Source organism: Solea solea, chromosome 5 (assembly GCF_958295425.1).
Source record: "Solea solea chromosome 5, fSolSol10.1, whole genome shotgun sequence".
Taxonomy (NCBI): domain Eukaryota; kingdom Metazoa; phylum Chordata; class Actinopteri; order Pleuronectiformes; family Soleidae; genus Solea; species Solea solea.
This window is the reverse complement of record NC_081138.1, coordinates 20,457,348-20,470,476: the sequence shown is the minus strand read 5'-3', so window position 1 is coordinate 20,470,476 and position 13,129 is coordinate 20,457,348. Positions and strand designations below refer to the sequence as shown.

At 39.6% G+C, this 13,129-nt stretch overlaps 1 protein-coding gene across 1 annotated transcript in view; it reads right to left on the bottom strand.

Annotated features, from left to right (window-relative positions):
• The window catches only part of LOC131459918 (tyrosine-protein kinase CSK), a 60,704-nt gene that overhangs the window by 38,943 nt on the left and 8,632 nt on the right, over positions 1–13,129 (bottom strand). The gene's annotated exons all lie outside the window — the stretch shown is intronic.

Here is a 13,129-nt window from a genome sequence, read left to right as displayed (position 1 = left end):
GGTGGGACTGTCAACTGATGTCAGACTTGTTACTGCAGGAGCAGTAACAGGTTAACACACAAACACACACACATCAACACACCATTGTTGTCACGTTCAACAACAACAAATGTTTAAAAAAATAAAATAAATAATAATTCAAAATAATATTATTCATAATACATGTATAGGATACAAAGGTGCATTGATTTTTCTCTGGGAAATCCAGTTTCCTCCCACAGTCCAAAAACATGCAGAGGTTAACTGGACACTCTAAATTGACCGTCGGTGTGCATGTGAGAGTGGATGGTTACTCGTCTCTATACCCTGTTTTTTTCCCCTATGTCAGCTGATGTAGAGAATGAGTGAAACATACCATGCTTCTGAATGTGTGGAGGTAGCATTACAGAGGCTTAAGCACCCAGAGAGAATGAATCTTGCTGTTAACTCCAGAAAAACATTAAATCTGATCAGAATGCATAAACTCCAAAATAAATGTAACAGTGTACCCTGACATGAGTGACATTAGCTTTACAGGGTTTTTAGCAGAATTTGATTAGATCCTCCTTACCACCACCACCATCATCATCATCAATTTGTACTATTGTCATTTTCATTCATTCATCTTCTACCATTTATTCTGGTTGCGGGGGGGAGGGGGGAGATAATGGACAGGTCATCATTCCATCACCTCATCACAGTGGCAACATACAGTGACATTCATTAATATGTCAGTTTAGTCTCAAACTTAGATGAGGGGGCACATTTTGCCAGCAGGCCGCAAGTTTGAGGCCTTTAGTTTAGCGTCTCCACTTAACTTAAACCTAATCTGTGTGTATTTGGCCTGTGAAGGAAACCTGAAGTACCTGAATGAAATTCACACACACTGAGAAAATAAAAACTCCACACAGGAAGGCCCTTGTTGGAGCAGGGATTTAAACTGGCAACTACTAAGCATCATGTCACTGTAGCCTCCAACTGTCAAAGTTAATCATGCTCACACTGTATGAAAGCAGCGGCCAGCAGCTAATGAGTAAATGTTTGTTTTCCAGATGTTGACAAAATATTGCAATTTCATATGATTACAATTTACATAATGTAATCAGAGTCAACCAAATACCTTGAAAATATATTACTTTTCCACAGATGATTTAACATAAAAAAATTATAAAAAGATTTCCTCATACAACAAATCAAAATGTCCGCAGTGAAAAAGCCAATAATGTACAGTGTGAAAACACTTTAATACAAGTTTTTACCTCAGTACAAAGCATAATATCCAGGCTCCTATAACAGCACTATGAAAAACATACATCAAACAATTGAATAACTATCCCTCAATTACTTTGTCTCCATTACTCTGTATCTCACTAAATAACAGCAAATCATGCAGTATTTTAAATGAATACAGTGAATACAATGTACAAGAGTTGTAGTTTTGATAGATTTATAAAAAGACTTATTGGAATACAAAGAAGAAGAAGCGCTGAACTATCATTCCAGTGACTGCATTGTGTCAGAAGCTACAAGAGATTTTGTTTGTTGCACTTAATGTTTAAATTAGGGGGGTTTTGTCAGAAAGAAACACAAAAAATAACCAAATACTACAATCAAACCTGCATGTTGTGTTTTTAAATCATACAACATACAGCCACAATGAAATATAGAGATTTTATTTATTCATTTTTCTAGCACATTAAGCACATCAAATCATTTACTGTGCATAAACGTTACCTAAGTGTGAATCATGTAAAGCCTTTTAAAGCTGCCATTTTTAACTTATAAGATGTGTTTTTGTTTCATGTTTATCACACTAGCACTAAAAGTGCAGGTTGGAAAAGAAGTTCACGACAAGGAATTAACAGCTCTAGAAGATAGTTTACCTACCTGCAAAACGGAGAAAGTGTATAGTTGCTAAAAATAAGGTGGTTCTATTTGTTCTTATGAACTTGAAATTGTGCCTCTCCTGAGCTTTCACAAAAACAGTGCTGACAAGCACAGGTCATGTCCCTGAATGTGGCTGAAAATGATGAGTCAAAATGTTTAATAATGACTTTTTCTTGCCCATACCAAGCTACAATCTTACCTGCTCCATGATGGGCCTGTTTTGGTCTTTGGATTGTGTGCTGAATATTTATTGTTATCTGCAGTTCTAGATGAGAACAATTAGATGCAATGCAAATGCAAATATAAAGTATTTCAGTTTTCATACGTCATACAACTCAGCTATAAATTCTGTATAATATTACATCAGTGGACATGGTGGAAGTCAGTGTGTGGCACGTGGCACGTTTGTCAGATTTATGCAGAGCTGTGCTTCATTCATGGGGTCAGGACCAGACTCCACAGGCAAACTAAAGGAGGAAACAGGAAGTGAGTCTCTGCAGCGCCGACTGGTCACAGGGTCAAAGGTCACAGACAGACTCATAGTGGTCAGCGCTTTGTGAACAGGTTCACATAGTCACAGTCAGAGGCCTTATCAAAATACACCAAAGAACAGGAAACCTTTCCCTTTTCAAAAACAGCGAGGGTCGCACGCAACATGGCACAACCCCGAGCATTTGAGGCACTTGCTCACCGCTCCAGTGATTTCCTATTCATTGTCTATGTAAACAGCCGTACAGTGCATTCTGGTAGTGAGGCGGTGCGTTCCGAGACATGGCGCGTTGACCGCTGCTCATTTGCATGATGTTGAAAGCCAGGCTATTTCATGCAAATCAGAGACTTTCTGAACTACTGGCTTTTCAAACAAAACAAAGGGAGTAACAACAACAACAACTGCATGGCTTATTTCTCATCAAAACTCTATCCAGAAACCATTTTTTTCCCACAAAAGTAGCAGGTTTGGTCGTGCTTGAATTTTTTGCCTGCAGACAGTCCACAGATAAAACCGTGCCTCCAAACAGGTTAGCCTGTGTATCAGGCGCCTGTCAATCATCAAGCTATCAATTCTGGGAAAGAGGAGTACTGTATGCACCTTGACACATATGCAGTGGAGGTGTCAAGTGAAACACTTCCTTACTTTGTAAGTATGATTTACTCAAGGTTGGAAAATGTTAGGATTTCCAAGCAGCAGCCAATCAAAACACAAAGTACCGGTGAAAACCAATCAAATTGTGTTGATGTGCAGAGCTCTCATTCAAAGCTGTTACTGATGTTTTTCAGTTGTCAGACAAAGTGGACAAACATCACATCTCCATCTCTTCAGCAATACCAGCAGAGCAGATCAACTGGGCTACCAGGAATCTCTGAGACACAAAATAGGAAGACACAAACCCAAGACACATTTAGAGGTGAATGTGACACTGAAGCTGCAACTAAGAGACAATCTCCTACAATCCTACAAAAATGTAACTACACATTCTGTAACTCCACTAGAGGGCAACATTTCTCTGTGCTGGTCTGTGTTCCAACAGGACAAAGTGAGGTCATTCTCAAACAGGTATTCAGTCACACTTGGCTCTTTCCATCTGTGTGTCACTGCATCCAAGATAGTGAGAGTTTTTTGGGGTGAATCCCGGGACATTTGAGAGAACATTTTTTAATGTACAAGTAATGTTATTAATAACAACAATAAAATGTTGATTAAAAACCATTTAATATACTGTATATTTGATTAAACAAATACACATATCTACAGACACATAGACACTTATATAGCTTATATAACGGGGTATTGTCAATCGGTATCACACTAGTTAGATATACAACTAGCTCACACACCTGAACACAGGTTATATTATAGTTACCATAAAGCATAATAGATAAATAACTTAAAATTGTGTAAAACTCTCAAGTACATTTATGATTCACAAAAATCAATTACATGAGACACATTATTTAATATATTGGTGATGTCTAACAATGAATTAATTGTTTTTTCCTGTTTCGGGCCCCAGATAAACAAAAAAAACAGTAAATGGGGGGAAGAGTTCCTTGAAAGAAAGTTCCTTGTTTGAACAATAAAATGCCATAAGTTACCCTGCTATATCCATTACACATACAATTTCAAAGACTGAACTGGTTGTTATCCGGGATCCTGCTCTGATTGCAAAGTCTGTTGTTGACACTTAAAATACACCTGTAGAGAACAAAAAGAAAACAACACTACATCCTGCCACACGTTTCTTTGTTCTGATAGAGAGGTTTCTTAGCTAGAGCTCATAAACTACAGTCACCGTCTTATACAAATATCAGTGACTGTATCTGTAGATTTTCCCTGACTGTCAGTGAAAGAGTGTAACTATGGTGTGTGTGTGTGTGTGTGTGTGTGTGATCTTGGTATTACAAAGCAAAATTAAACTCGATCTGAACTCACTGTAATTCAAGTGTAAACTTGAGACTCACAAGTATCACGGTGGGTAAAAAAAAAAAAAAAAAAAAAAGGATCTGAGAAAAGAAACCTGTTTGTTATATGAGCCACTTCACCATAGTTCTTTGATCTTAAAATAAGACTTAATTGCCCATGAAGGTGCAGGAACAACAATGCCAAACAGTGGAGTCGTCAGTCTGTTAGGATGTTTTCGACCTGCAGTGTGACCGCTGGCGAGTGTGTCGTGTTTTTCTAAGAGAAATATACCCTGAGGGGGGTCAAGGTTTACATCACCAAATGCATGTAGAAACATGGTCGTAAATGATGTCGCCATGGAAACGGGAACAACACCACATGAAAACAAATGTATGGACCTGCTCTTGTGACTACTAGTACTCAGACAGGCATGTACATTACATGTATAGATATATAACCACCTAAAAAACAACTTTTAACAGGAGAAAAATGGAAGAAACCTCAAGTAGAGCCAGAGAGTTTGTGTGTACATTTGTGTGTACACAAATGATTTCAGTACACATACAGCAAACGTAGCATTACGGTTATACATGTGCAAGAATAATAAGTATTTTACTAGAGAAGGCAATTTCTAGAGAAAGTGTGGTGTGATTTCTGCCTTCTGCCTGAGCTGGGCATGTAACAAAGAAAAGAATGAAGATATTTCTCAACTCAAGGGAAACTACTACTAACTACTAAGTATTCCTTTAAATATTGTATGAACGAGACTAAATACAGCACCACCGCACATAATGTCATCTCATATTCAGAGTATTCCACCGTGTCCCTTTAAGAGCGGCCCTAACGTCCATAATCTCCTAAATGAGCTGAATGTTCTCGGCCACTGTATGTGTGTGTGTGTTTACCTGTGTGCAGTCTAACTGCTCCTGGAGCAGACACGCCTTCCAAACTAGTCATCGTACAGTGAAGACTGTAGCTTGTATTGCTGTAATGTCTTCACCGTGAGCATCACAAGGCTTGACCTGAAGACCCTGATGTAGGTTTTGTGAAGACTGTGCCAAAAATGAACAAGAAATGGCAGTTTTAAAATTGGGGACGTATGTGTTTTTGCCCAAGAGTGGGAGAGGTCAGTTTATATTGTGCTTTAAGGAGAAGCTGGGTGGTTCTGCTCTCACGCAGAGAGTCAGAGATACATTTGTTCTGGTAGAAAATCATGTATGACAAGAGTAAGTTGTCTCTACACAACTTCTACACAAACCCACCAATGTCTACTGTAACTTTTGAAGTTTGTACACTGAAGTATGTGGAACCAGTAATTGACAGAAAATGAGTGTCTGAAGTATGTTTCAATTCATTTGAATGAGAAATGTTGCAAATTCTGAACAGACTTAAGAAGAAAATGTGTGTTTTCTGAAAAGTTTTCGGTTCGTTTTAATGGGGCGGGGGGGGGGGGGAGTGTGCAAAAATATTTTGGAAATGATCAAATATTCAAATTTGAAAAATACAAGCAATTCTGTCTTAACTGAGCTGAACATTTTGAAGTTTGAATGACGTTCCTACGCTGAAGTAGAGAACTAGTTCACGGACAGACAATGACGGAATAATAATAATAATAAGAAAAACAACGTTTACAGCAATCCCACAAATTGTTGGCGAGAGAAGAGCATATAAGCAGGGTCATGGCCGTGTAGTTAAGTGGTTTAAGAAAACATTATCCAATGAATATTTGCCCAAATGAGGTGTCAATCATTGGAAAAAAAAACACACACACACGGCACATTAAGAGACTCTCATCATCAGCAATTAACCCCGTCACTAACATTCCTCCACAGCTCTCAATGTCATGTCAAGCTCTTTGCCAAAACCAGACGACTGACCTTTGCCTTGTTTGTTGGCAAATGTAGTTCACAAATGTTCTGCATTACATCACTGATTTCATGACAGAGTGGAAGCCATATTGGTACAGTCCTTTTCATAAATCTCATAAGTCGACTTCTCTCAGTGTGTGGCATATGCATGTAGTACAGGTTGAAACCACTACACGTGGTGCGTGTGGTCGGCCTGAAGCGTAGGCAAATCTTAGGTGTTTTTTATTTATTTTTTCCATCGCGTGCACCAGCATTCGCAGACAGTCACTGAGTTCCTTTTTAGCTCCACACCCTGGAGGCAGTTTTATGACTGTGAAACTTCTTGATAACATTATGAACTGTTGAAACAGGGTTTAAATTGATATTTAGTGAATGCTTTGTGACCTGTTTCAAACCATCCATGATGCTCTCTTGTGTTTAACCGTAAAACCATAAGACCGCTGGTTTACTAATTATGCACACAATGGAAAAAACATAACATTTGTCTTATTTGTTGTTTATTTTTGTTTGCGGAACCAATTTATGTTCATACAAATCATGCCAACGATTTCAGATGAGATATAAGTATTTTTAGTATTTAAAAAAATCTGGTTCATTTGCATTTATTTCAGTATAAAGGGCGTCAATTTATTCATTCCAAATATGAATTATTAGTTCTGCTTTTTTTTGGAAATTATACCTTATTGGTCATTTATCTTCATAAGCACTAGGATGCTTTGGATTTCATCTTCACCTGTGCACCTTACAAAAACAAAAGCTCACTCAGTGAAACCCCTGAAACCTAAGATGAGGGTGAATGCTGGTACTGATAAGCACACTGCCAGGTTCTTAGGGGGTGTCGGTTCTGTGGAAGGAACACAGATCCTCATGTGAGGAACCCATTCCACTGGGAAAAACCCTTCCTCCTACTTATGATCCTGTGTTCCCATCATGGAAGATTCTCTATTTCCCCCTGTGTTTGTCACTGCTGTCTGCAGCAACAAAAGGAAGATTGGCAGCCTTTACAAAACATTGCAAACACGAGGCAGCTCGAGTGAGACGCCCATTCCCCACTGGGGCTGAGTTCACACGCACCATCACATGCTTTCTGACCAATCTCTCACCCCCAGGCTGTGGGACAGGGCTGCACTGGTTGTGGACCCCCCACATTGGCTGCCGTCTCAGTCAAAACATACAGCAGGTTCGCGTGACAAAAGAGGGGACAAACATCATATACATATGAACACCTGCACCTGTATCCCAACCGTCTTTGGTGAGAGACTGGGAGGGAGGCATGGTGGTGAGTGGGACAAACAACGGCTTCAAATCTTTTTCTGAAATCAGACGGTTGACTCTGCAGCTGAAAACCATTTACCTTAAAAACATTTTTTAGGTAAATGGCTTAGGAACAGTTAAGTGTGATGTATAAATCTGTATATAGGAATGAATGACCTTTTTCAAATCATTATTTTGCTCTTTAATGGAGAAACAACTGAAAACATATCAATGCATGACGACATGTTGATAGGACATTGGTCTGTAACATTTACAATGGTTTATTGGCACAAATTAAGCCTTATATATGTATATATATATATATATAAATATATATATATATATATATATATATATAAATATATATATATATATATATATATATATATATATATATATATATATATATATATGTACTTTATTTAAACCACTTGCTTTCAGGGGACCACCATCTAGCACCACCATGTTTCTACAGCAACCCGAGTGTGCCTTTGAGGTTTTGAAGTGAAAGGCTTACTTCGCAAACAAAGAAGAACATCATTCTTTCTGGTATGTGAAGGCCACCGTAGTTCCCTGAAACACATGTGGGGGGGGGGGGGCGGTTGTGTGCCTTGCTCAGGGAAACCTAAAGACTGGACCATTAATTAAACTCAATACCAACATCTAATGTCACCTCATCTCTTGTGGTCCTCTTTATTTTAAGAAAAATGCATTGTTTGTTTGTTTTGATGAGTCATGTGATGTGGAGTTACTTTAATTTTCATGTGATGTGTATTACCGTGTGCTGTCAGAACTATTCCTTTTTGTGTACTTCTAGAATCACAGTGTTACATAACTGGGGTTCAGCCTTCTATCACTGTACAAACTGAAGTGTGTGGAAACCCTTAAAGAGCTTGTGCTAATCTCTGGCTGTCTATTGCCTGTGGCACATTAGAAAGGTAATGAAAGTCAAGCTCGGGGTACTGCGTGGCTCAGGATCTCTTTGATTAATAAAGCTGCTGCTGAGAGGTAGTTAAGTCCGTAATGGCCTCCTACAGATCTCTGATCCGGTAGCTGACAACTTGGTGGCGTGCACAAATTCATAGTGACAAACACTTATTAACATACACAAGCACAGCGAGCACACAACTCCTCCAAGATCACATTAACAACAACCAGGCACAAGATAATTACATGAAAACACAGAGACTTATGTCGTGCCTGACTGAAATTCTGGCTTATCTTTAGGTTAGCTCCGTGCCCCTCCCACTATTCTTTTATTGACAACACACAAAGGCAGCGTACATGTTTTAGTGGGCAATAGAAATCTGGAACATGCCAATCCTCACGTGAGCGATAAGCACATCAAAGTTAACTGTCCCCTGTCATGCAAACTGCTGCCTTGAGTGCCGAGCTCAGAGGAAGTAGGAGTCGCACGACTATGCGCTAATTGCTTTTCAACCATCCCACCAGGTGCACTTCTTAATAAGTCTTCTGCTGAAGTTGCTGCAACCAACGCTAACTGTTTTCCTCTCTGCACGCACGCACGCAGGCATGCATGCACATTATGTCCTCCTCCCTGACACTTACACACACATGCAATGATTTAAACGCGCACGCACACACACCCACTCTGGATGTGGTGTGAAAACAAAACTCAAGAGTCAACTAACTTAAGCCGGGGTAGCTGCGAGTATGCAGCAGCACTAAAATAAACTGAGCTGGAAGCAATCCTTCAAGCATGACAAGGAAACCAACAGGACTGAAAGCAATACACGCTGGCTGGATGTGGGCCATGTGTGACTAATATGCCAGAATAGAGAGAGTGAGATGAGGCACTTCCATTCCTCTGCACTGCACCAAAGGAAGAACACTGGTTCACTAGAGCACAGAAAAGGTACTAAATGCGGTAACATGTCAGATACCAGAGGTGGTAATAGTCTAGTGATGCCAGCAACACATTGTTGTGGCTTTCGGCACTGGGTTTTGCACACACCACTGATCAAACACACCCTTTAACATTACTTCACACTTTGTATTCAGGCATTCTGAGTATTTCTCAGTTTTAATATAAAAATTTTCTCAGTTTAAATATAACATTTTCTCAGTTTAAATGCCCCTTTTCGATTCATCACGATCCACCTGAAAATGTGCATGTGTGTATGCATATTCAGACATTCCATCATAAAGGTACCAAAAACGTGATGACATGAATCTTAAAGAATCGTGTGATAGGAAGCTAAATCATACACATAATCTACATCTTTGCTAAGCTAACGCCTAGACTGATGTTGCCAAAAATCCTTTTCTGCAATCCATACATGCGATTACTACATGTCAGACTTTCATCAGACTGACCACAAATGGGCAGAAAATATGAGTGAAATACTGGACATACAGGACGAAAAACGTGATCAAAAGCATGGGATTTGTTTTTGTTGGCAGGAAATACTATGGCTGAGGATCGCTACAGATTACCTCAGTGGGACTGATTCAATCTGATTCAATATCGATTCATTTATGGATACTTCAGCTTCTATTCGAGTTTAGGTTATTTCATTGGTTATGATGAAAGACATTTCACATAATCAATGGTGCAAATTGTACAAAATGTGGTGGTTCATCATTAAAAATGCTGAATCTTACATTAAAAATTGACCCCAAAGTAGTGACATAAATGCACTTTTTTATTTAATATTACCCATTTAGGCTTCACATTAGCATCTCAGGGGTCCAGGAGCCAATTCCAGCTGACTTTGGGGGAAAGGCAGTATACTCTGGATCACAGGGCAAGCATATAGAGACAAACAACCATTCACTATTACATTCACACCTATGGTCAATTTAGAGTGGCCAATTAACCTAATGAACAATTTGCATGTTTCTGGACTGCGGGAGGTGGCCAGAGTAGCCGAGAGAACCCACACACACATATGCTTTAAAGCAACAGATGGGTGGTCAAGCAAGGATATAACACCGTCTTACATAGAGGATACAGGAAATGGCATATGTTACAAGGATTGTATGAATCACTATACTGGCTCTTTCAAACGAAGATCGATAGAAATCAGAAAAGGTTTTAAACCCAGCCCCAGCAGTGAGTGAGGCTTCTATTAGGTCAAATGTATTTGCATTGACAGGATATTTGAAAGTCTGAGGATCAAAATGGCAAAAATGCAGCTTGAATCTAAAACTGTACATCCTCACAAGTGCTGTGGTCCCCTTGTCCCTAACCCCCCCCCATTTACTGACCTTGACTGACAATGTGCAGGTTCAAGCAAAGATCACATCACACACACATAGGTTCCCAACATTTGGGAAATCAGCTAACACAACTTAGTTGTGATTTGTGTTGCGGTTCAGCTTGTTAGCACTGAAGAGGTTTTGCTGCGCAGCTGGAATCAATCACAGTGGGGGAAAGCGAGACAATGGCAGAACTAAACTAACACAGACTGCAACCTTTACAATAAACAATGTTCTATAGAAACAGGCCTGTCAAACCCCCTGTACCAAAACATTATGGCAACCTTAACAAACAGCCAGGCACTTCTCTATTCTGGTATTGCTGATTTATCTGTTTACTGGCAAAGATTTCAGGTCAAGAGCACTGTGGTTTGTTCCTGCTTCTGAGGTGATGTTTATGTAAGGCTGTGCAGCGGCACGCTAATTACAGAGTGCAGAGGATGGGGATTATGATGACAGTCCTGGGAAGCAGATCTGCTTGCACTGCATGGTTAGAGGAGGCTGCTGTCTGCTGATTGGTAGACGGCTGCCCCTACCAAGCTACACTGTGTCAACACAAGAAAATCTGTGACGTAAATCCTAGAAACACTAATAGTACTACAAGCTGCCTATCACCTACTGTAGACACCTTTACCCCATCCTCTGTATTCTTACTGCTCCGGCCCCATGGAATTAACTGATAAAAGAGTTGTTTCTCTCACACCTTGGACTCAATGGCCACAGCTGGTGTGCCATTTGCTTATCTTGCTTCTGTATTTAACCGGTTATGCAACACTCCTACAGTGGGGTGAAGTGTGAGCATAGCATTGGGCTCATTATCTATGTGGGCCTATGGCAGCGGGGAGTGGGGTGTTCAAAAGTCGTCACTGTCAGTACGGTACAGACCACAATTTAAACCGGACATTTATACTGCCAGGCAGTCTGCACCAACCTCACCGGTCTGTGGTCACAACTAGAGGGGCATGTCTGTGGCCATAGTCTGTGCCCTGTGTGTTGTTTGTCTTATGTGGTCATTCGTCAGAGACACTGCTAGGGCCGGGAACTTCCTCTGTATCACCTTATACAGCAGATGTGTTGTCATTTGACATAAAATGTTGCTACCTATGGAATTGATCCCATCAGTGTCAGTGAACCACTAGGCATGCACAGCATGCTCTTAGACCAAGATCTATATGTGCTTGCGACAAATGATTTATTACACTGGTAATGGAAATAGTGACATTCAGAAAGTGGTACTGAGCTCCAGATATCGATACTGATACCATATGAAACTCTTTAATTCAATAACCACCCCTAGACACTGTGCAGCTCATTACTCAGAGTGCTACTGTAACAGCCTTTGCCTCAGAATCAAGTCCAAAACCACCTCAACTTTTGGCAAGAACTGTAACAGTGTTGTAGATAAAGAGAAGGCACCTGGCCAAAGTTGAGACACTGTGGAAAATAAACGTTCCATCCAAAGCAAACACTGGACTCATAGTTGGCACAGATGCCGGGGGCAATTAGTGGTTCTGTATCATGCCCAGGGACACTTAGGCAAGTGAACTGGAGCAGCCAGGGATCAAACCGCTGACCTTCTATTTAGTGAACGCCCTGCTTTACTACCTCTTTGCTTGACTGTTTTGCTTTTTATATGCGCTTATACCATAGTGAGGGCTATTCTTTTTTCGAGCACATGCAACTAATTTTTATTTAATTTCACTAATGACTTGAGATTGAGATTTTTCAGATGTAAAGCAGAGGACTCAAATTTACGGCCCGCAGGCCACATGTCACTTATAATATCACGTTATAATGAGTTATTTTTGCACGTTTCTTTTATTAAGATATTCATTTGGCCTCATAAACATGTTTATATTATAAACTTTTTATCATTGCATATCAAAACAAACACTTTTATTTTGAAACTATGTGAAGTGTCATCATGAATATTGTTATTTTTCTCAAAAAGCAGGATTTTTTTTCAATTGACTAGCCCGCTACTGACCAAACTAGACACTCAATGGCCCTCAGGTCATTTGAGTTTATCTATAAATAAAAATGATTATACAGTAACAATTTTAAAGGCCACGTAATTCTCTGAAACACCTTGGGCTATAGTTCTGTTATATACATACAGGATCCATGTCCCCTTGATTAATCACGGTCCACCTAAAATGTGCATATTCAAACATTTCATCATAAAGGTGCTTATGTGATACTTATGTCTCCCGAAAATCACTGCTGAATGTTTGAATGTTAATGATGAAGTGAATCTTAATTGGTATGTATGGTCAGCATTTCCATGCGCAAGTTTTTTTCTTTCATATCTGTTTCCATAGATACCAATTTTGCATATTAGAAAGCATTGTGTGCCTCTTTCAAGACCCTTATTAACCCAACAATTATTAATTTGCTAATTATGATAAGTAATGAAGGACACAAATTAACAGTATGTTTGCCTTTTGGCTCTAAGCTCTAAGAGACACTTTTCAGGATTTCCCGCTGAATAAAAGATTCAATTAAAAAAACTGAAGAA